Genomic DNA, 25,292 nt, shown 5'->3' with positions numbered 1-25,292 from the left:
CTGGACTCACAGGAGAGGCTGAAATCATAGAAAGTAAGACTGTCAGTCCTCTTGTACTTAAGGCGGCATTGTGACGTTTGTATTAAATTCGGATGCAATTTCTGTGTTTCATCGTCAATAAGAAGGTCCAAGGGATACTGTAAACCTGAAGTGAAGCAACGGAATCTAAAACTAGACTCACAGGAGAGGTTCAATTCATAGAAAGTTAGAGTGTCAGTCCTCTTGTACCTAAGTCGGCATTGTGCCCTTTGTATTAAATTCGGATGCAATTTCTGTGTTTCATCGTCAACAAGAATGTCCTAGGGATACAGTAAACCTGAAGTGAAGCATCGGAATCCAAAACTGGACTCACAGGAGAGGTTCAAATCATAGAAAGTTAGAGTGTCAGTCCTCTTGTACTTAAGTCGGCATTGTGCCTTTTGTATTAAATTCGGATGCAATTTCTGTGTTTCATCGTCAATAATAAGGTCCAAGGGATACAGTAAACCTTAAGTGAAGCATCGGAATCGAAAACTGGACTCCCAGGAGAGGTTCAAATCATAGAAAGTGAGAGTGTCAGTCCTCTTGTACTTAAATCGACATTGTGACTTTTGTATTAAATTCGGTTGCTATTTCTGTGTTTCATCGTCAATAAGAAGGTCCAAGGGATACAGTAAACCTGAAGTGAACCATCGGAATCGAAAACTGGACTCACAGGAGAGGTTCAAATCATAGAAAGTTAGAGTGTCAGTCCTCTTGTACTTAAGTCGGCATTGTGACTTTTGTATTAAATTCGGATGTAATTTCTGTGTTTCATCGTCAATAAGAAGGTCCAAGGTATACAGTTAACCTGAAGTGAAGCATCGGAATAAAAAAAACTTTACTCACAAGAGAGGTTCAAATCATAGAAAGTTAGAGTTACAGTCCCCTTGTATTTAAGTCGGCATTGTGTGTTTTGTATTAAATTCTAATCCAATTTCTGTGTTTCATCGTTAAAAAGAAGGTCCAAGGGATACAGTAAACCTTAAGTGATGCATCGGAAACTAAAACTGGACTCACAGGAGAGGTTCAAATCATAGAAAGTGAGAGTGTCAGTCCTCTTGTACTTAAGTCGGCATTGTGACTTTTGTATTAAATTCGGTTGCTATTTCTGTGTTTCATCGTCAATAAGAAGGTCCAAGGGATACAGTAAACCTGAATTGAAGCATCGGAATAAAAAAAACTTTACTCACAGGAGAGGTTCAAATCATAGAAAGTTAGAGTTACAGTCCCCTTTTATTTAAGTCGGCATTGTGTGTTTTGTATTAAATTCTAATCCAATTTCTGTGTTTCATCGTCAAAAAGAAGGTCCAAGGGATACAGTAAACCTTAAGTCATGCATCGGAATCAAAAACTGGACTCACAGGAGAGGTTCAAATCATAGAAAGTTAGAGTGTCAGTCCTCTTGTACTTAAGTCATCATTGTGACTTTTGTATTAAATACGGATGCAATTTCTGTGTTTCATCGTCAATAAGAAGGTCCAAGGGATACAGTAAACCTGAAGTGGAGCATCGGAATCGAAAACTGGACTCACAGGAGAGGTTCAAATCATAGAAAGTGAGAGTGTCAGTACTCTTGTACTTAAGTCGGCATTGTGCCTTTTGTATTAAATTCGGATGTAATATCTGTGTTTCATCGTCAATAAGAAGGTTGAAGGGATACAGAAAACCTGAAGTGAAGCATCGGAATCTAAAACTGGACTCACAGGAGAGGTTGATATCATTGAAAGTAAGACTGTCAGTCCTCTTGTACTTAAGTCGGCATTATGACATTTGTATTAAATTCGGATGCAATTTCTGTTATTCATCGTCAATAAGAAGTTCCAAGGGATACTGTAAACCTGAAGTGAAGAAACGGAATCTAAAACTAGACTCACAGGAGAGGTTCAATTCATAGAAAGTTAGAGTGTCAGTCCTCTTGTACCTAAGTCGGCATTGTGCCCTTTGTATTAAATTCGGATGCAATTTCTGTGTTTCATCGTCAATATGAAGGTCCAAGGGATACAGTAAACCTGAAGTGAAGCGTCGGAATCAAAAACTGGACTCACAGGAGAGGTTCAAATCATAGCAAGTTAGAGTGTCAGTCCTCTTGTACTTAAGTCATCATTGTGACTTTTGTATTAAATTGAGATGCAATTTCTGTGTTTCATTGTCAATAAGAAGGTCCAAGGGATACAGTAAACCTGAAGTGAAGCATGGGAATCGAAAACTGGACTCACAGAAGAGGTTCAAATCATAGAAAGTTAGAGTGTCAGTCCACTTGTACCTAAGTCGGCATTGTTACTTTTGTATTAAATTCGGACGCAATTTCTGTGTTTCATCGTCAATAAGAAGGTCCTAGGGATTCAGTAAACCAGAAGTGAAGCATCGGAATAAACAAAACTGGGCACAGGAGAGGTTCAAATCATAGAAAGTTAGAGTGTCAGTCCTCTTGTACTTAAGTCGGCATTGTGCCTTTTGTATTAAATTCGGATGCAATTTCTGTGTTTCATCGTCAATAAGAAGGTCCAAGGGATACAGTAAACCTGAAGTGAAGCATCGGAATCGAAAACTGGACTCCCAGGAGAGGTTCAAATCATAGAAAGTGAGAGCGTCGGTCCTCTTGTACTTAAGTCGACATGGAGACTTTTATATTAAATTCGGATGCAATTTCTGTGTTTTATCGTCATTAAGAAGGTCCAAGGGATACAGTAAACCTGAAGTTAACCCTCGGAATCGAAAACTGGACTCACAGGAGAGGTTCAAATCATGGAAACTTAGAGTGTCAGTCCTCTTGTACTTAAGTCGGCATTGTGACTTTTGTATTAAATTCGGATGCAATTTCTGTGTTTCATCGTCAATAAGAAGGTCCAAGGGATACAGTAAACCTGAAGTGAAGCATCGGAATAAAAAAAACTGGACCCACAGGAGAGGTTCAAATCATAGAAAGTTAGCGTTACAGTCCTCTTGTACTTAAGTCGGCATTGTGACTTTTGTATTAAATTCGGATTCAATTTCTGTGTTTCATCGTCAATAAGAAGGTCCAAGGGATACAGTAAACCTTAAGTGAACCATCGGAATCGAAAACTGGACTCACAGGAGAGGTTCAAATCATAGAAAGTTAGAGTGTCAGTCCTCTTGTACTTAAGTCGGCATTGTGACTTTTGTATTAAATTCGGATGCAATTTCTGTGTTTCATCGTCAACAAGGAGATCCAAGGGATACAGTAAACCTGAAGTGAAGCATCGGAATCTAAAACTGGACTCACAGGAGAGGTTCAAATCATAGAAAGTTAGAGTGTCAGTCCTCTTGTACTTAAGTCGGCATTCTGCCTTTTGTATTAAATTCGGATGCAATTTCTGTGTTTCATCGTCAATAAGAAGGTCCAAGTGATACAGTAAACCTGAAATCAAGCATCGGAATCTAAAACTGGACTCACAGGAGAGGATCAAATCATAGAAAGTTAGAGTGTCAGTCCTCTTAAACTTAAGTCGGCATTGTGCCTTTTGTATTAAATTCGGATGCAATTTCTGTGTTTCATCGTCAATATGAAGGTCCAAGGGATACAGTAAACCTGAAGTAAAAAATCGGAAACGAAAACTGGACTCAAAGGAGAGGTTCAAATCATAGAAAGTGAGAGAGTCAGTCCTGTTGTACTTAAGTCGGCATTGTGACTTTTGTATTAAATTCGGATGCAATTTCTGTGTTTCATCGTCAATAAGAAGGCCCAAGGGATACAGTAAACCTGAGGTGATGCATCGGAATCGAAAACTGGACTCCCAGGAGAGGTTCAAATCATAGAAAGTGAGAGCGTCGGTCCTCTTGTACTTAAGTCGACATTGAGACTTTTATGTTAAATTCGGATGCAATTTCTGTGTTTCATCGTCAATAAGAAGGTCCAAGGGATACAGTAAACCTGAAGTGAAGCATCGGAATAAAAAAAACTGGACTCACAGAAGAGATTCAAATCATAGAAAGTTAGCGTTACAGTCCTCTTGTACTTAAGTCGGCATTGTGACTTTTGTATTAAATTCGGATGCAATTTCTGTGTTTCATCGTCAATAAGAAGGTCCTAGGTATATAGTAAACCTGAAGTGAAGCATCGGAATCCAAAACTGCACTCATAGGAGAGGTTCAAATCATAGAAAGTTAGAGTGTCAGTCCTCTTGTACTTAAGTCGGCATTGTGCCTTTTGTATTAAATTCGTATGCAATTTCTTTGTTTCATCGTCAATAAGAAGGTCCAAGGGATACAGTAAACCTTAAGTGAAGCATCGGAAACGAAAACTGGACTCCCAGGAGAGGTTCAAATCATAGAAAGTGAGAGTGTCAGTCCTCTTGTACTTAAGTCGACATTGTGACTTTTGGATTAAATTCGGATGCTATTTCTGTGTTTCATCGCCAATAAGAAGGTCCAAGGGATACAGTAAACCTGAAGTGAACCATCGGAATCGTAAACTGGACTCACAGGAGAGGTTCAAGACATAGAAAGTTAGAGTGTCAGTCCTCTTGTAATTAAGTCGGCATTGTGATTTTTGTATTAAATTCGGATGCAATTTCTGTGTTTCATCGTCAATAAGGAGGTCCAAGGGATACAGTAAACCTGAAGTGGAGCATCGGAATCTAAAACTGGACTCACAGGAGAGGTTCAAATCATAGAAAGTTAAAGTGTCAGTCCTCTTGTACTTAAGTCAGCATTGTGCCTATTGTATTAAATTCGGATGCAATTTCTGTGTTTCATCGTCAATAAGAAGTTCCAAGGGATACAGTAAACCTGAAGTGAAGCATCGGAATCTAAAACTGGACTCACAGGAGAGGTTGAAATCATAGAAAGTAAGAATGTCAGTCCTCTTGTACTTAAGGCGGCATTGTGACGTTTGTATTAAATTCGGATGCAATTTCTGTGTTTCATAGTCAATAAGAAGGTCCAAGGGATACTGTAAACCTGAAGTGAAGCAACGGAATCTAAAACTAGACTCACAGGAGAGGTTCAATTCATAGAAAGTTCGAGTGTCAGTCCTCTTGTACCTAAGTCGGCATTGTGCCCTTTGTATTAAATTCGGATGCAATTTCTGTGTTTCATCGTCAACAAGAAGGTCCTAGGGATACAGTAAACCTGAAGTGAAGCATCGGAATCCAAAACTGGACTGACAGGAGAGGTTCAAATCATAGAATGTTAGAGTGTCAGTCCTCTTGTACCTAAGTCGGCATTGTGCCCTTTGTATTAAATTCGGATGCAATTTCTGTGTTTCATCGTCAACAAGGAGATCCAAGGGATACAGTAAACCTGAAGTGAAGCATCGGAATCTAAAACTGGACTCACAGGAGAGGTTCAAATCATAGAAAGTTAGAGTGTCAGTCCTCTTGTACTTAAGTCGGCATTCTGCCTTTTGTATTAAATTCGGATGCAATTTCTGTGTTTCATCGTCAATAAGAAGGTCCAAGGGATACAGTAAACCTGAAATCAAGCATCGGAATCTAAAACTGGACTCACAGGAGAGGATCAAATCATAGAAAGTTAGAGTGTCAGTCCTCTTAAACTTAAGTCGGCATTGTGCCTTTTGTATTAAATTCGGATGCAATTTCTGTGTTTCATCGTCAATATGAAGGTCCAAGGGATACAGTAAACCTGAAGTAAAAAATCGGAAACGAAAACTGGACTCAAAGGAGAGGTTCAAATCATAGAAAGTGAGAGAGTCAGTCCTGTTGTACTTAAGTCGGCATTGTGACTTTTGTATTAAATTCGGATGCAATTTCTGTGTTTCATCGTCAATAAGAAGGCCCAAGGGATACAGTAAACCTGAGGTGATGCATCGGAATCGAAAACTGGACTCCCAGGAGAGGTTCAAATCATAGAAAGTGAGAGCGTCGGTCCTCTTGTACTTAAGTCGACATTGAGACTTTTATGTTAAATTCGGATGCAATTTCTGTGTTTCATCGTCAATAAGAAGGTCCAAGGGATACAGTAAACCTGAAGTGAAGCATCGGAATAAAAAAAACTGGACTCACAGAAGAGATTCAAATCATAGAAAGTTAGCGTTACAGTCCTCTTGTACTTAAGTCGGCATTGTGACTTTTGTATTAAATTCGGATGCAATTTCTGTGTTTCATCGTCAATAAGAAGGTCCTAGGTATATAGTAAACCTGAAGTGAAGCATCGGAATCCAAAACTGCACTCATAGGAGAGGTTCAAATCATAGAAAGTTAGAGTGTCAGTCCTCTTGTACTTAAGTCGGCATTGTGCCTTTTGTATTAAATTCGTATGCAATTTCTTTGTTTCATCGTCAATAAGAAGGTCCAAGGGATACAGTAAACCTTAAGTGAAGCATCGGAAACGAAAACTGGACTCCCAGGAGAGGTTCAAATCATAGAAAGTGAGAGTGTCAGTCCTCTTGTACTTAAGTCGACATTGTGACTTTTGGATTAAATTCGGATGCTATTTCTGTGTTTCATCGCCAATAAGAAGGTCCAAGGGATACAGTAAACCTGAAGTGAAGCATCGGAATCTAAAACTGGACTCACAGGAGAGGTTGTAGTCATAGAAATTTAGAGCGTCAGTCCTCTTGTTCTTAAGTCGGCATTGTGCCTTTTGTATTAAATTCGGATGCAATATCTGTGTTTCATCGTCAATAAGAATGTCCAAGGGATACAGTAAACCTGAAGTGAAGCATCGGAATCTAAAACTGGACTCACAGGAGAGGTTGAAATCATAGAAAGTAAGACTGTCAGTCCTCTTGTACTTAAGGCGGCATTGTGACGTTTGTATTAAATTCGGATGCAATTTCTGTGTTTCATCGTCAATAAGAAGGTCCAAGGGATACTGTAAACCTGAAGTGAAGCAACGGAATCTAAAACTAGACTCACAGGAGAGGTTCAATTCATAGAAAGTTAGAGTGTCAGTCCTCTTGTACCTAAGTCGGCGTTGTGCCCTTTGTATTAAATTCGGATGCAATTTCTGTGTTTCATCGTCAACAAGAATGTCCTAGGGATACAGTAAACCTGAAGTGAAGCATCGGAATCCAAAACAGGACTCACAGGAGAGGTTCAAATCATAGAAAGTTAGAGTGTCAGTCCTCTTGTACTTAAGTCGGCATTGTGCATTTTGTATTAAATTCGGATGCAATTTCTGTGTTTCATCGTCAATAATAAGGTCCAAGGGATACAGTAAACCTTAAGTGAAGCATCGGAATCGAAAACTGGACTCCCAGGAGAGGTTCAAATCATAGAAAGTGAGAGTGTCAGTCCTCTTGTACTTAAATCGACATTGTGACTTTTGTATTAAATTCGGTTGCTATTTCTGTGTTTCATCGTCAATAAGAAGGTCCAAGGGATACAGTAAACCTGAAGTGAACCATCGGAATCGAAAACTGGACTCACAGGAGAGGTTCAAATCATAGAAAGTTAGAGTGTCAGTCCTCTTGTACTTAAGTCGGCATTGTGACTTTTGTATTAAATTCGGATGTAATTTCTGTGTTTCATCGTCAATAAGAAGGTCCAAGGTATACAGTAAACCTGAAGTGAAGCATCGGAATAAAAAAAACTTTACTCACAAGAGAGGTTCAAATCATAGAAAGTTAGAGTTACAGTCCCCTTGTATTTAAGTCGGCATTGTGTGTTTTGTATTAAATTCTAATCCAATTTCTGTGTTTCATCGTTAAAAAGAAGGTCCAAGGGATACAGTAAACCTTAAGTGATGCATCGGAAACTAAAACTGGACTCACAGGAGAGGTTCAAATCATAGAAAGTGAGAGTGTCAGTCCTCTTGTACTTAAGTCGGCATTGTGACTTTTGTATTAAATTCGGTTGCTATTTCTGTGTTTCATCGTCAATAAGAAGGTCCAAGGGATACAGTAAACCTGAATTGAAGCATCGGAATAAAAAAAACTTTACTCACAGGAGAGGTTCAAATCATAGAAAGTTAGAGTTACAGTCCCCTTTTATTTAAGTCGGCATTGTGTGTTTTGTATTAAATTCTAATCCAATTTCTGTGTTTCATCGTCAAAAAGAAGGTCCAAGGGATACAGTAAACCTTAAGTCATGCATCGGAATCAAAAACTGGACTCACAGGAGAGGTTCAAATCATAGAAAGTTAGAGTGTCAGTCCTCTTGTACTTAAGTCATCATTGTGACTTTTGTATTAAATACGGATGCAATTTCTGTGTTTCATCGTCAATAAGAAGGTCCAAGGGATACAGTAAACCTGAAGTGGAGCATCGGAATCGAAAACTGGACTCACAGGAGAGGTTCAAATCATAGAAAGTGAGAGTGTCAGTACTCTTGTACTTAAGTCGGCATTGTGCCTTTTGTATTAAATTCGGATGTAATATCTGTGTTTCATCGTCAATAAGAAGGTTGAAGGGATACAGAAAACCTGAAGTGAAGCATCGGAATCTAAAACTGGACTCACAGGAGAGGTTGATATCATTGAAAGTAAGACTGTCAGTCCTCTTGTACTTAAGTCGGCATTATGACATTTGTATTAAATTCGGATGCAATTTCTGTTATTCATCGTCAATAAGAAGTTCCAAGGGATACTGTAAACCTGAAGTGAAGAAACGGAATCTAAAACTAGACTCACAGGAGAGGTTCAATTCATAGAAAGTTAGAGTGTCAGTCCACTTGTACCTAAGTCGGCATTGTGCCTTTTGTATTAAATTCGGATGCAATTTCTGTGTTTCATCGTCAATATGAAGGTCCAAGGGATACAGTAAACCTGAAGTGAAGCGTCGGAATCAAAAACTGGACTCACAGGAGAGGTTCAAATCATAGCAAGTTAGAGTGTCAGTCCTCTTGTACTTAAGTCATCATTGTGACTTTTGTATTAAATTGAGATGCAATTTCTGTGTTTCATTGTCAATAAGAAGGTCCAAGGGATACAGTAAACCTGAAGTGAAGCATGGGAATCGAAAACTGGACTCACAGAAGAGGTTCAAATCATAGAAAGTTAGAGTGTCAGTCCACTTGTACCTAAGTCGGCATTGTTACTTTTGTATTAAATTCGGACGCAATTTCTGTGTTTCATCGTCAATAAGAAGGTCCTAGGGATTCAGTAAACCAGAAGTGAAGCATCGGAATAAACAAAACTGGGCACAGGAGAGGTTCAAATCATAGAAAGTTAGAGTGTCAGTCCTCTTGTACTTAAGTCGGCATTGTGCCTTTTGTATTAAATTCGGATGCAATTTCTGTGTTTCATCGTCAATAAGAAGGTCCAAGGGATACAGTAAACCTGAAGTGAAGCATCGGAATCGAAAACTGGACTCCCAGGAGAGGTTCAAATCATAGAAAGTGAGAGCGTCGGTCCTCTTGTACTTAAGTCGACATGGAGACTTTTATATTAAATTCGGATGCAATTTCTGTGTTTTATCGTCATTAAGAAGGTCCAAGGGATACAGTAAACCTGAAGTTAACCCTCGGAATCGAAAACTGGACTCACAGGAGAGGTTCAAATCATGGAAAGTTAGAGTGTCAGTCCTCTTGTACTTAAGTCGGCATTGTGACTTTTGTATTAAATTCGGATGCAATTTCTGTGTTTCATCGTCAATAAGAAGGTCCAAGGGATACAGTAAACCTGAAGTGAAGCATCGGAATAAAAAAAACTGGACCCACAGGAGAGGTTCAAATCATAGAAAGTTAGCGTTACAGTCCTCTTGTACTTAAGTCGGCATTGTGACTTTTGTATTAAATTCGGATGCAATTTCTGTGTTTCATCGTCAATAAGAAGGTCCAAGGGATACAGTAAACCTGAAATCAAGCATCGGAATCTAAAACTGGACTCACAGGAGAGGATCAAATCATAGAAAGTTAGAGTGTCAGTCCTCTTAAACTTAAGTCGGCATTGTGCCTTCTGTATTAAATTCGGATGCAATTTCTGTGTTTCATCGTCAATATGAAGGTCCAAGGGATACAGTAAACCTGAAGTAAAAAATCGGAAACGAAAACTGGACTCAAAGGAGAGGTTCAAATCATAGAAAGTGAGAGAGTCAGTCCTGTTGTACTTAAGTCGGCATTGTGACTTTTGTATTAAATTCGGATGCAATTTCTGTGTTTCATCGTCAATAAGAAGGCCCAAGGGATACAGTAAACCTGAGGTGATGCATCGGAATCGAAAACTGGACTCCCAGGAGAGGTTCAAATCATAGAAAGTGAGAGCGTCGGTCCTCTTGTACTTAAGTCGACATTGAGACTTTTATGTTAAATTCGGATGCAATTTCTGTGTTTCATCGTCAATAAGAAGGTCCAAGGGATACAGTAAACCTGAAGTGAAGCATCGGAATAAAAAAAACTGGACTCACAGAAGAGATTCAAATCATAGAAAGTTGGCGTTACAGTCCTCTTGTACTTAAGTCGGCATTGTGACTTTTGTATTAAATTCGGATGCAATTTCTGTGTTTCATCGTCAATAAGAAGGTCCTAGGTATATAGTAAACCTGAAGTGAAGCATCGGAATCCAAAACGGCACTCATAGGAGAGGTTCAAATCATAGAAAGTTAGAGTGTCAGTCCTCTTGTACTTAAGTCGGCATTGTGCCTTTTGTATTAAATTCGTATGCAATTTCTTTGTTTCATCGTCAATAAGAAGGTCCAAGGGATACAGTAAACCTTAAGTGAAGCATCGGAAACGAAAACTGGACTCCCAGGAGAGGTTCAAATCATAGAAAGTGAGAGTGTCAGTCCTCTTGTACTTAAGTCGACATTGTGACTTTTGGATTAAATTCGGATGCTATTTCTGTGTTTCATCGCCAATAAGAAGGTCCAAGGGATACAGTAAACCTGAAGTGAACCATCGGAATCGTAAACTGGACTCACAGGAGAGGTTCAAGACATAGAAAGTTAGAGTGTCAGTCCTCTTGTAATTAAGTCGGCATTGTGATTTTTGTATTAAATTCGGATGCAATTTCTGTGTTTCATCGTCAATAAGGAGGTCCAAGGGATACAGTAAACCTGAAGTGAAGCATCGGAATCTAAAACTGGACTCACAGGAGAGGTTCAAATCATAGAAAGTTAAAGTGTCAGTCCTCTTGTACTTAAGTCAGCATTGTGCCTATTGTATTAAATTCGGATGCAATTTCTGTGTTTCATCGTCAATAAGAAGTTCCAAGGGATACAGTAAACCTGAAGTGAAGCATCGGAATCTAAAACTGGACTCACAGGAGAGGTTGAAATCATAGAAAGTAAGAATGTCAGTCCTCTTGTACTTAAGGCGGCATTGTGACGTTTGTATTAAATTCGGATGCAATTTCTGTGTTTCATAGTCAATAAGAAGGTCCAAGGGATACTGTAAACCTGAAGTTAAGCAACGGAATCTAAAACTAGACTCACAGGAGAGGTTCAATTCATAGAAAGTTAGAGTGTCAGTCCTCTTGTACCTAAGTCGGCATTGTGCCCTTTGTATTAAATTCGGATGCAATTTCTGTGTTTCATCGTCAACAAGAAGGTCCTAGGGATACAGTAAACCTGAAGTGAAGCATCGGAATCCAAAACTGGACTGACAGGAGAGGTTCAAATCATAGAATGTTAGAGTGTCAGTCCTCTTGTACTTAAGTCGGCATTGTGCCATTTGTATTAAATTCGGATGCAATTTCTGTGTTTCATCGTCAATAAGAAGGTCCAAGGGATACAGTAAACCTTAAGTGAAGCATCGGAATCGAAAACTGGACTCCCAGGAGAGGTTCAAATCAGAGAAAGTGAGAGTGTCAGTCCTCTTGTACTTAAATCGACATTGTGACTTTTGTATTAAATTCGGTTGCTATTTCTGTGTTTCATAGTCAATAAGAAGGTCCAAGGGATACAGTAAACCTGAAGTGAACCATCGGAATCTAAAACTGGACTCACAGGAGAGGTTCAAATAATAGTAAGTTAGAGTGTCAGTCCTCTTGTACTAAGGTCGGCATTGTGACTTTTGTATTACTTTCGTATGCAATTTCTGTGTTTCATCGTCAAAAAGAAGGTCAAAGGGATATAGTAAACCTGAAGTGAAGCATCGGAATCTAAAACTGGACTCACAGGAGAGGTTCAAATCATAGAAAGTTAGAGTGTCAGACCTCCTGTACTTGAGTCGGTATTGTGCCTTTTGTATTAAATTCGGATGCAATTTCTGTGTTTCATCGTCAATATGAAGGTCCAAGGCATACAGTAAACCTGAAGTGAAGCGTCGGAATCAAAAACTGGACTCACAGGAGAGGTTCAAATCATAGAAAGTTAGAGTGTCAGTCCTCTTGTACTTTAGTCATCATTGTGACTTTTGTATTAAATTCGGATGCAATTTCTGTGTTTCATCGTCAATAAGAAGGTCCAAGGGATACAGTAAACCTGAAGTGAAGCATCGGAATAAAAAAAACTGGACCCACAGGAGAGGTTCAAATGAAAGAAAGTTAGCGTTACAGTACTCTTGTACTTAAGTCGGCATTGTGACTTTTGTATTAAATTCGGATGCAATTTCTGTGTTTCATCGTCAATAAGAAGGTCCAAGGGATACAGTAAACCTTAAGTGAAGCATCGGAATCGAAAACTGGACTCCCAGGAGAGGTTCAAATCATAGAAAGTTAGAGTGTCAGTCCTCTTGTACTTAAGTCGGCATTGTGCCTTTTGTATTATATTCGGATGCAATATCTGTGTTTCATCGTCAATAAGAAGGTCCAAGGGATACAGTAAACCTGAAATGAAGCATCGGAATCAAAAACTGGAACCACAGGAGAGGTTCAAATCATAGAAAGTTAGAGTGTCAGTCCTCTTAAACTTAAGTCGGCATTGTGCCTTTTGTATTAAATTCGGATGCAATTTCTGTGTTTCATCGTCAATATGAAGGTCCAAGGGATACAGTAAACCTGAAGTAAAAAATCGGAAACGAAAACTGGACTCAAAGGAGAGGTTCAAATCATAGAATGTGAGAGTGTCAGTCCTGTTGTACTTAAGTCGGCATTGTGACTTTTGTATTAAATTCGGATGCAATTTCTGTGTTTCATCGTCTATAAGAAGGCCCAAGGGATACAGTAAACCTGAGGTGATGCATCGGAATCGAAAACTGGACTCCCAGGAGAGGTTCAAATCATAGAAAGTGAGAGCGTCGGTCCTCTTGTACTTAAGTCGACATTGAGACTTTTATATTAAATTCGGATGCAATTTCTGTGTTTCATCGTCAATAAGAAGGTCCAAGGGATACAGTAAACCTGAAGTGAACCCTCGGAATCGAAAACTGGACTCACAGGCGAGGTTCAAATCATAGAAAGTTAGAGCGTCAGTCCTCTTGTACTTAAGTCGGCATTGTGAGATTTTGTATTAAATTCGGATGCAATTTCTGTGTTTCATCGTCAATAAGATGGTCCAAGGGATACAGTAAACCTGAAGTGAAGCATCGGAATAAAAAAAACAGGACTCACAGAAGAGATTCAAATCATAGAAAGTTAGCGTTACAGTCCTCTTGTACTTAAGTCGGCATTGTGACTTTTGTATTAAATTCGGATGCAATATCTGTGTTTCATCGTCAATAAGAAGGTCCTAGGGATATAGTAAACCTGAAGTGAAGCATCGGAATCCAAAACTGCACTCACAGGAGAGGTTCAAATCATAGAAAGTTAGAGTGTCAGTCCTCTTGTAATTAAGTCGGCATTGTGCCTTTTGTATTAAATTCGTATGCAATTTCTTTGTTTTATCGTCAATATTAAGGTCCAAGGGATACAGTAAACCTGAAGTGAAGCATCGGAATCGAAAACTGGACTCCCAGGAGAGGTTCAAATCATAGAAAGTGAGAGTGTCAGTCCTCTTGTACTTAAGTCGACATTGTGACTTTTGTATTAAATTCGGATGCTATTTCTGTGTTTCATCGCCAATAAGAAGGTCCAAGGGATACAATAAACCTGAAGTGAACCATCGCAATCGTAAACTGGACTCACAGGAGAGGTTCAAATCATAGAAAGTTAGGGTGTCAGTCCTCTTGTATTTAAGTCGGCATTGTGATTTTTGTATTAAATTCGGATGCAATTTCTGTGTTTCATCGTCAATAAGGAGGTCCAAGGGATACAGTAAACCTGAAGTGAAGCATCGGAATCTAAAACTGGACTCACAGGAGAGGTTCAAATCATAGAAAGTTAGAGTGTCAGTCCTCTTGTACTTAAGTCGGCATTGTGCCTTTTGTATTAAATTCGGATGCAATTTCTGTGTTTCATCGTCAATATGAAGGTCCAAGGGATACAGTAAACCTTAAGTGAAGCATCGGAATCGAAAACTGGACTCCCAGGAGAGGTTCAAATCATAGAAAGTGAGAGTGTCAGTCCTCTTGTACTTAAGTCGACAATGTGACTTTTGTATTAAATTCGGATGCTATTTCTGTGTTTCATCGCCAATAAGAAGGTCCAAGGGATACAGTAAACCTGAAGTGAACCATCGGAATCGAAAACTGGACTCACAGGAGAGGTTCAAATCATAGAAAGTTAGAGTGTCAGTCCTCTTGTACTTAAGTCGGCATTGTGACTTTTGTATTAAATTCGGATGCAATTTCTGTGTTTCATCGTCAACAAGGAGATCCAAGGGATACAGTAAACCTAAAGTGAAGCATCGGAATCTAAAACTGGACTCACAGGCGAGGTTCAAATCATAGAAAGTTAGTGTGTCAGTCCTCTTGTACTTAAGTCGGCATTGTGCCTTTTGTATTAAATTCGGATGCAATTTTTGTGTTTCATCGTCAGTAAGAAGGTCCAAGGGATACAGTAAACCTGAAATGAAGCATCGGAATCTAAAACTGGACTCACAGGAGAGGTTCAAATCATAGAAAGTTAGAGTGTCAGTCCTCTTGAACTTAAGTCGGCATTGTGCCTTTTGTATTAAATTCGGATGCAATTTCTGTGTTTCATCGTCAATATGAAGGTCCAAGGGATACAGTAAAGCTGCAGTAAAAAATCGGAAACGAAAACTGGACTCAAAGGAGAGGTTCAAATCATAGATAGTGAGAGTGTCAGTCTTGTTGTACTTAAGTCGGCATTTTGACTGTTGTATTAAATTCGGATGCAATTTCTGTGTTTCATCGTCAATAAGAAGGCCCAAGGGATACAGTAAACCTGAGGTGATGCATCGGAATCCAAAACTGGACTCCCAGGAGAGGTTCAAATCATAGAAAGTGAGAGCGTCGGTCCTCTTGTACTTAAGTCGACATTGAGACTTTTATATTAAATTCGGATGCAATTTCTGTGTTTCTTCGTCAATAAGAAGGTCCAAGGGATACAGTAAACCTGAAGTGAACCCTCGGAATCGAAAACTGGACTCACAGGAGAGGTTCAAATCATAGAAAGTGAGAGTGTCAGTCCTCTTGTACTTAAGTCGACATTATGACTTTTGTATTAAATTCGGATGCTATTTCTGTGTTTCATCACCAATAAGAAGGTCCAAGGGATACAGTAAACCTGAAGTGAACCATCGGAATCGAAAACTGGACTCACAGGAGAGGTTCAAATCATAGAAAGTTAGAGTGTCAGTCCTCTTGTACTTAAGTCGGCATTGTGACTTTTGTATTAAATTCGGATGCAATTTCTGTGTTTCATCGTCAACAAGGAGATCCAAGGGATACAGTAAACCTAAAGTGAAGCATCGGAATCTAAAACTGGACTCACAGGAGAGGTTCAAATCATAGAAAGTTAGAGTGTCAGTCCTCTTGTACTTACGTCGGCATTGTGCCTTTTGTATTAAATTCGGATGCAATTTCTGTGTTTCATCGTCAATAAGAAGGTCCAAGGGATACAGTAAACCTGAAATGAAGCATCGGAATCTAAAACTGGACTCACAGGAGAGGTTCAAATCATAGAAAGTTAGAGTGTCAGTCCTCTTAAACTTAAGTCGGCATTGTGCCTTTTGTATTAAATTCGGATGCAATTTCTGTGTTTCATCGTCAATATGAAGGTCCAAGGGATACAGTAAACCTGAAGTAAAAAATCGGAAACGAAAACTGGACTCAAAGAAGAGGTTCAAATCATAGAATGTGAGAGTGTCAGTCCTGTTGTACTTAAGTCGGCATTGTGACTTTTGTATTAAATTCGGATGCAATTTCAGTGTTTCATCGTCTATAAGAAGGCCCAAGGGATACAGTAAACCTGAGGTGATGCATCGGAATCGAAAACTGGACTCCCAGGAGAGGTTCAAATCATAGAAAGTGAGAGCGTCGGTCCTCTTGTACTTAAGTCGACATTGAGACTTTTATATTAAATTCGGATGCAATTTCTGTGTTTCATCGTCAATAAGAAGGTCCAAGGGATACAGTAAACCTGAAGTGAACCCTCGGAATCGAAAACTGGACTCACAGGCGAGGTTCAAATCATAGAAAGTTAGAGCGTCAGTCCTCTTGTACTTAAGTCGGCATTGTGAGATTTTGTATTAAATTCGGATGCAATTTCTGTGTTTCATCGTCAATAAGAAGGTCCAAGGGATACAGTAAACCTGAAGTGAAGCATCGGAATAAAAAAAACTGGACTCACAGAAGAGATTCAAATCATAGAAAGTTAGCGTTACAGTCCTCTTGTACTTAAGTCGGCATTGTGACTTTTGTATTAAATTCGGATGCAATTTCTGTGTTTCATCGTCAATAAGAAGGTCCTAGGGATATAGTAAACCTGAAGTGAAGCATCGGAATCCAAAACTGCACTCACAGGAGAGGTTCAAATCATAGCAAGTTAGAGTGTCAGTCCTCTTTTACTTAAATCGGCATTGTGCCTTTTGTATTAAATTCGTATGCAATTTCTTTGTTTTATCGTCAATAAGAAGGTCCAAGGGATACAGTAAACCTTAAGTGAAGCATCGGAATCGAAAACTGGACTCCCAGGAGAGGTTCAAATCATAGAAAGTGAGAGTGTCAGTCCTCTTGTACTTAAGTCGACATTGTGACTTTTGTATAAATTCGGATGCTATTTCTGTGTTTCATCGCCAATAAGAAGGTCCAAGGGATACAGTAAACCTGAAGTGAACCATCGCAATCGTAAACTGGACTCACAGGAGAGGTTCAAATCATAGAAAGTTAGAATGTCAGTCCTCTTGTATTTAAGTCGGCATTGTGATTTTTGTATTAAATTCGGATGCAATTTCTGTGTTTCATCGTCAATAAGGAGGTCCAAGGGATACAGTAAACCTGAAGTGAAGCATCGGAATCTAAAACTGGACTCACAGGAGAGGTTCAAATCATAGAAAGTTAGAGTGTCAGTCCTCTTGTACTTAAGTCGGCATTGTGCCTTTTGTATTAAATTCGGATGCAATTTCTGTGTTTCATCGTCAATATGAAGGTCCAAGGGATACAGTAAACCTTAAGTGAAGCATCGGAATCGAAAACTGGACTCCCAGGAGAGGTTCAAATCATAGAAAGTGAGAGTGTCAGTCCTCTTGTACTTAAGTCGACATTGTGACTTTTGTATTAAATTCCGATGCTATTTCTGTGTTTCATCGCCAATAAGAAGGTCCAAGGGATACAGTAAACCTGAAGTGAACCATCGGAATCGAAAACTGGACTCACAGGAGAGGTTCAAGTCATAGAAAGTTAGAGTGTCAGTCCTCTTGTACTTAAGTCGGCATTGTGACTTTTGTATTAAATTCGGATGCAATTTCTGTGTTTCATCGTCAACAAGGAGATCCAAGGGATACAGTAAACCTAAAGTGAAGCATCGGAATCTAAAACTGGACTCACAGGCGAGGTTCAAATCATAGAAAGTTAGTGTGTCAGTCCTCTTGTACTTAAGTCGGCATTGTGCCTTTTGTATTAAATTCGGATGCAATTTTTGTGTTTCATCGTCAGTAAGAAGGTCCAAGGGATACAGTAAACCTGAAATGAAGCATCGGAATCCAAAACTGGACTCACAGGAGAGGTTCAAATCATAGAAAGTTAGAGTGTCAGTCCTCTTGAACTTAAGTCGGCATTGTGCCTTTTGTATTAAATTCGGATGCAATTTCTGTGTTTCATCGTCAATATGAAGGTCCAAGGGATACAGTAAACCTGCAGTAAAAAATCGGAAACGAAAACTGGACTCAAAGGAGAGGTTCAAATCATAGATAGTGAGAGTGTCAGTCTTGTTGTACTTAAGTCGGCATTGTGACTGTTGTATTAAATTCGGATGCAATTTCTGTGTTTCATCGTCAATAAGAAGGCCCAAGGGATACAGTAAACCTGAGGTGATGCATCGGAATCGAAAACTGGACTCCCAGGAGAGGTTCAAATCATAGAAAGTGAGAGTGTCAGTCCTCTTGTACTTAAGTCGACATTGTGACTTTTGTATTAAATTCCGATGCTATTTCTGTGTTTCATCGCCAATAAGAAGGTCCAAGGGATACAGTAAACCTGAAGTGAACCATCGGAATCGAAAACTGGACTCACAGGAGAGGTTCAAGTCATAGAAAGTTAGAGTGTCAGTCCTCTTGTACTTAAGTCGGCATTGTGACTTTTGTATTAAATTCGGATGCAATTTCTGTGTTTCATCGTCAACAAGGAGATCCAAGGGATACAGTAAACCTAAAGTGAAGCATCGGAATCTAAAACTGGACTCACAGGCGAGGTTCAAATCATAGAAAGTTAGTGTGTCAGTCCTCTTGTACTTAAGTCGGCATTGTGCCTTTTGTATTAAATTCGGATGCAATTTTTGTGTTTCATCGTCAGTAAGAAGGTCCAAGGGATACAGTAAACCTGAAATGAAGCATCGGAATCCAAAACTGGACTCACAGGAGAGGTTCAAATCATAGAAAGTTAGAGTGTCAGTCCTCTTGAACTTAAGTCGGCATTGTGCCTTTTGTATTAAATTCGGATGCAATTTCTGTGTTTCATCGTCAATATGAAGGTCCAAGGGATACAGTAAACCTGCAGTAAAAAATCGGAAACGAAAACTGGACTCAAAGGAGAGGTTCAAATCATAGATAGTGAGAGTGTCAGTCTTGTTGTACTTAAGTCGGCATTGTGACTGTTGTATTAAATTCGGATGCAATTTCTGTGTTTCATCGTCAATAAGAAGGCCCAAGGGATACAGTAAACCTGAGGTGATGCATCGGAATCCAAAACTGGACTCCCAGGAGAGGTTCAAATCATAGAAAGTGAGAGCGTCGGTCCTCTTCTACTTAAGTCGACATTGAGACTTTTATATTAAATTCGGATGCAATTTCTGTGTTTCATCGTCAATAAGAAGGTCCAAGGGATACAGTAAACCTGAAGTGAACCCTCGGAATCGAAAACTGGACTCACAGGAGAGGTTCAAATCATAGAAAGTTAGAGTGTCAGTCCTCTTGTACTTAAGTCGGCATTGTGAGATTTTGTATTAAATTCGGATGCAATTTCTGTGTTTCATCGTCAATAAGAAGGTCCAAGGGATACAGTAAACCTGAAGTGAAGCATCGGAATAAAAAAAACTGGACTCACAGAAGAGACTCAAATCATAGAAAGTTAGCGTTACAGTCCTCTTGTACTTAAGTCGGCATTGTGACTTTTGTATTAAATTCGGATGCAATTTCTGTGTTTCATCGTCAATAAGAAGGTCCTAGGGATATAGTAAACCTGAAGTGAAGCATCGGAATCCAAAACTGCACTCACAGGAGAGGTTCAAATCTTAGAAAGTTAGAGTGTCAGTCCTCTTGTACTTAAGTCGGCATTGTGCCTTTTGTATTAAATTCGGATGCAATTTCTGTGTTTCATCGTCAATAAGAAGGTCCAAGGGATACAGTAAACCTGAAGTGAACCCTCGGAATCTAAAACTGGACTCACTGGAGAGGTTCAAATCATAGAAAGTTAGAGTGTCAGTCCTCTTGTACTTAAGTCGGCATTGTGCCTTTTGTATTAAATTCGGATGCAATTTCTGTGTTTCATCGTCAGTATGAAGGTCCAAGGGATACAGTAAACCTGAAGTGAACCCTCGGAATCGAAAACTGGACTCACAGGAGAGGTTCACATCATAGAAAGTGAGAGTGTCAGTCCTTTTGTTCTTAAGTCGGCATTGTGCCTTTTGTATTAAATTCGGATGCAATTTCTGTGTTTCATCATTAATAAGAAGGTCCAAGGGATACAGTAAACCTGAAGTGAAGCGTCTGAATCTAAAACTGGACTCACAGGAGAGGTTCAAATCATAGAAAGTTAGAGTGTCAGTCCTCTTGTACTTAAGTCGGCATTGTGTCTTTTATTTTAAATTCGGATGCAATTTCTGTGTTTCATCGTCGATACGAAGGTCCAAGGGATACAGTAAACCTGAAGTGAAGCATCGGAATCGAAAACTGGACTCACAGGAGAGGTTCAAATCATAAATAGTTAGAGTGGCAGTCCACTTGTACTTAAGTCGGCATTGTGACTTTTGTATTGAATTCGGATACAATTTCTGTGTTTCATCGTCAATAACAGGTTCCAAGGGATACAGTAAACCAGAATTGAAGCATCGGAATCTAAAGCTGGACTCACAGGAGCGGTTCTAATCATAGAAAGTTAGAGTGTCAGTCCTCTTGTTCTTAAATCGGCATTGTGCCTTTTGTATTAAATTCGGATGCAATATCTGTGTTTCATCGTCAATAAGAAGGTCCCAGGGATACAGTAAACCTGAAGTGAAGCATCGGAATTTAAAACTGGACTCACAGGAGAGGTTCAAATCATAGAAAGTAGGACTGTCAGTCCTCTTGTACTTAAGTCGGCATTGTGACATTTGTACTAAATTCGGATGCAATTTCTGTGTTACATCGACAATATGAAGGTCCAAGGGATACTGTAAACCTGAAGTGAAGCATCGGAATCTAAAACTAGACTCACAGGACAGGTTCAATTCATAGAAAGTTAGAGTGTCAGTCCTCTTGTTCTTAAATCGGCATTGTACCTTTTGTATTAAATTCGGATGCAATATCTGTGTTTCATCGTCAATAAGAAGGTCCAAGGGATACAGTAAACCTGAAGTGAAGCATCGGAATCTAAAACTGGACTCACAGGAGAGGTTCAAATCATAGAAAGTAGGACTGTCAGTCCTCTTGTACTTAAGTCGACATTGTGACATTTGTATTAAATTCGGATGCAATTTCTGTGTTACATCGTCAATATGAAGGTCCAAGGGATACTGTAAAACTGAAGTGAAGCATCGGAATCTAAAACTAGACTCACAGGAGAGGTTCAATTCATAGAAAGTTAGAGTGTCAGTCCTCTTGTACCTAAGTCGGCATTGTGCCTTTTGTATTAAATTCGGATGCAATTTCTGTGTTTCATCGTCAATAAGAAGGTCCAAGGGATACAGTAAACCTGAAGTGAAGCATCAGAATCGAAAACTGGACTCACAGGAGAGGTTCAAATCATAGGAAGTGAGAGTGTCCGTCCTCTTGTACATAAGTCGCCATTGTGACTTTTGTATTAAATTCGGATGCAATTTCTGTGTTTCATCGTCGATACGAACGTCCAAGGGATACAGTAAACCTGAAGTGAAGCATCGGAATCGAAAACTGGATTCCCAGGAGAGGTGCAAATCATAGATAGTTAGAGTGTCAGTCCACTTGTACTTAAGTCGGCATTGTGACCTTTGTATTAAATTCGGATGCAATTTCTGTGTTTCATCGTCAATAAGAAGGTCCAAGGGATACAGTAAACCTGAAGTGAAGCATCGGAATAAACAAAACTGGACTTACAGGAGAGGTTCATATCATAGAAAGTTAGAGTGTCAGTCCTCTTGTACTTATGTCGGCATTGTGACTTTTGTATTAAATTCTGATGCAATTTCTGTGCTTAATCGTCAATAAGAAGGTCTAAGGGATACAGTAAACCTGAAGTGAAGCATCGGAATCTGAAACCGGACTCACAGGAGAGGTTCAAATCATAGAAAGTTAGAGTGTCAGTCCTCTTGTACTTAAGTCGGCATTGTGCCTTTTGTATTAAATTCGGATGCAATTTCTGTTTTTCATCGTCAATAAGAAGGGCCAAGGGATACAGTAAACCTGAAGTGAAGCATCGAATGGAAAACTGGACTCCCAGGAGAGGTTCAAATCATAGAAAGTGAGAGCGTCAGTCCTCTTGTACTTAAGTCGACATTGTGACTTTTATATTACATTCGGATGCAATTTCTGTGTTTCATCGTCAATACGAAGGTCCAAGGGATACAGTAAACCTGAAGTGAACCATCGGAATCGAAAACTGGACTCACAGGAGAGGTTCAAATCATAGAAAGTTAGAGTTACAGTCCTCTTGGACTTAAGTCGGCATTGCGACTTTTGTATTAAATTCGGATGCAATTTCTGTGTTTCATTGTCAATAAGAAGGTCCAAGGTATACATTAAACCTGAAGTGAAACATCGGAATAAAAAAAACTGGACTCACAGGAGAGGTTCAAATCATAGAAAGTTTGAGTTACAGTCCTCTTGTACTTATGTCGGCATTGTGAGTTTTGTATTACATTCGGATGCAATTTCTGTGTTTCATCGTCAAAAAGAATGTCCAAGGGATACAGTAAACCTGAAGTGAAGCATCGGAATCTAAAACTGGACTCACAGGAGAGGTTCAAATCATAGAAAGTTAGAGTGTCAGTCCTCTTGTACTAAGGTCGGCATTGTGACTTTTGTATTACTTTCGTATGCAATTTCTGTGTTTCATCGTCAATAAGAACGTCCAAGGGATACAGTAAACCTGAAGTGAAGCGTCGGAATCTAAAACTGGACTCACAGGAGAGGTTCAAATCATTGAAAGTTAGAGTGTCAGTCCTCTTGTACTTAAGTCGGCATTGTGACTTTAGTATTAAATTCGGATGCAATTTCTGTGTTTCATCGTCAATAAGAAGGTCCAAGCGATACAGTAAACCTGAAGTGAAGCATCGGAATCGAAAACTCGACTCACAGGAGAGGTTCAAATCATAGAAAGTGAGAGTGTCAGTCCTGTTGTACTTAAGTCGGCATTGTGACTTTTGTATTAAATTCGAATGCAATTTCTGTGTTTCATCATCGATAAGAAGGTCCAAGGGATATAGTAAACCTGAAGTGAAGCATCGGAATCTAAAACTGGACTCACAGGAGAGGTTCAAATCATAGAAAGTTTGAGTTACAGTCCTCTTGTACTTAAGTCGGCATTGTGAGTTTTGTATTAAATTCGGATGCAATTTCTGGTGTTTCATCGTCAAAAAGAAGGTCCAAGGGATACAGTAAACCTGAAGTGAAGCAGATGAATCTAAAACTGGACTCACAGGAGAGGTTCAAATCATAGAAAATTAGAGTGTCAGTCCTCTTGTACTAAGGTAGGCATTGTGACTTTTGTATTACTTTCGTATGCAATTTCTGTGTTTCATCGTCAATAAGAACGTCCAAGAGATACAGTAAACCTGAAGTGAAGCGTCGGAATCTAAAACTGGACTCACAGGAGAGGTTCAAATCATTGAAAGTTAGAGTGTCAGTCCTCTTGTACTTGAGTCGGCATTGTGACTTTTGTATTAAATTCGGATGCAATTTCTGTGTTTCATCGTCAATAACAAGGTCCAAGGGATACAGTAAACCTGAAGTGAACCATCGGAATCGAAAACTGGACTCACAGGAGAGGTTCAAATCATAGAAAGTTAGAGTTACAGTCCTCTTGGACTTAAGTCGGCATTGTGACTTTTGTATTAAATTCGGATGCAATTTCTGTGTTTCATTGTCAATAAGAAGGTCCAAGGTATACATTAAACCTGAAGTGAAACATCGGAATAAAAAAAACTGGACTCACAGGAGAGGTTCAAGTCATAGAAAGTTTGAGTTACAGTCCTCTTGTACTTATGTCGGCATTGTGAGTTTTGTATTACATTCGGATGCAATTTCTGTGTTTCATCGTCAAAAAGAATGTCCAAGGGATACAGTAAACCTGAAGTGAAGCATCGGAATCTAAAACTGGACTCACAGGAGAGGTTCAAATCATAGAAAGTTAGAGTGTCAGTCCTCTTGTACTAAGATCGGCATTGTGACTTTTGTATTACTTTCGTATGCAATTTCTGTGTTTCATCGTCAATAAGAACGTCCAAGGGATACAGTAAACCTGAAGTGAAGCGTCGGAATCTAAAACTGGACTCACAGGAGAGGTTCAAATCATTGAAAGTTAGAGTGTCAGTCCTCTTGTACTTAAGTCGGCATTGTGACTTTAGTATTAAATTCGGATGCAATTTCTGTGTTTCATCGTCAATAAGAAGGTCCAAGCGATACAGTAAACCTGAAGTGAAGCATCGGAATCGAAAACTCGACTCACAGGAGAGGTTCAAATCATAGAAAGTGAGAGTGTCAGTCCTGTTGTACTTAAGTCGGCATTGTGACTTTTGTATTAAATTCGAATGCAATTTCTGTGTTTTATCATCGATAAGAAGGTCCAAGGGATATAGTAAACCTGAAGTGAAGCATCGGAATCTAAAACTGGACTCACAGGGAGAGGTTCAAATCATAGAAAGTTAGAGTGTCAGTCCTCTTGTACTTAAGTCGGCATTGTGCCATTTGTATTAAATTCGGATGCAATTTCTGTGTTTCATCATTAATATGAAGGTCCAAGGGATACAGTAAACCTGAAGTGAAGCGTCGGAATCTAAAACTGGACTCACAGGAGAGGTTCAAATCATAGAAAGTTAGAGTGTCAGTCCTCTTGTACCTAAGTCGGCATTGTGACTTTTGTATTAAATTTGGATGCAATTTCTGTGTTTCATCGTCAATAAGAAGGGCCAAGGGATACAGTGAACCTGAAGTGAAGCATCGGAATCTAAAACTGGACTCACAGGAGCGGTTCAAATCATAGAAAGTTAGATTGTCAGTCCTCTTGCACTTAAGTCGGCATTGTGCCTTTTGTATTAATTTCGGATGCAATTTCTGTGTTTCATCATCAATATGAAGGTCCAAGGGATACAGTAAACTTGAAGTGAAGCGTCGGAATCTAAAACTGGACTCACAGCAGAGGTTCAAATCATAGAAAGTTAGAGTGTCAGTCATCTTGTACTTATGTCATCATTGTGACTTTTGTTTTAAATTCGGACGCAATTTCTGTGTTGCATCGTCAATAAGAAGGTACAAGGGATACAGTGAACCTGAAGTGAAGCATCGGAATCTAAAACTGGACTCACAGGAGAGGTTCAAATCATAGAAAGTTAGAGTGTCAGTCCACTTGTACTTAAGTCGGCATTGTGACTTTTGTATTAAATTCGGATGCAATTTCTGTGTTTCATCGTCAATAAGAAGGTCCAAGGGATACAGTAAACCTGAAGTGAAGCATCGGAATCTGAAACTGGACTCACAGGAGAGGTTCAAATCAAGGAAAGTTAGAGTGTCAGTCCTCTTGTACTTATGTCGGCATTGTGCCTTTCGTATCAAATTCGGATGCAATTTCTGTGTTTCATCGCCAATA

The sequence above is a fragment of the Schistocerca americana genome, chromosome 10 (genome assembly GCF_021461395.2).
Source record: "Schistocerca americana isolate TAMUIC-IGC-003095 chromosome 10, iqSchAmer2.1, whole genome shotgun sequence".
Lineage (NCBI taxonomy): Eukaryota > Metazoa > Arthropoda > Insecta > Orthoptera > Acrididae > Schistocerca > Schistocerca americana.
Note: the sequence above shows the minus strand (reverse complement) of the source record.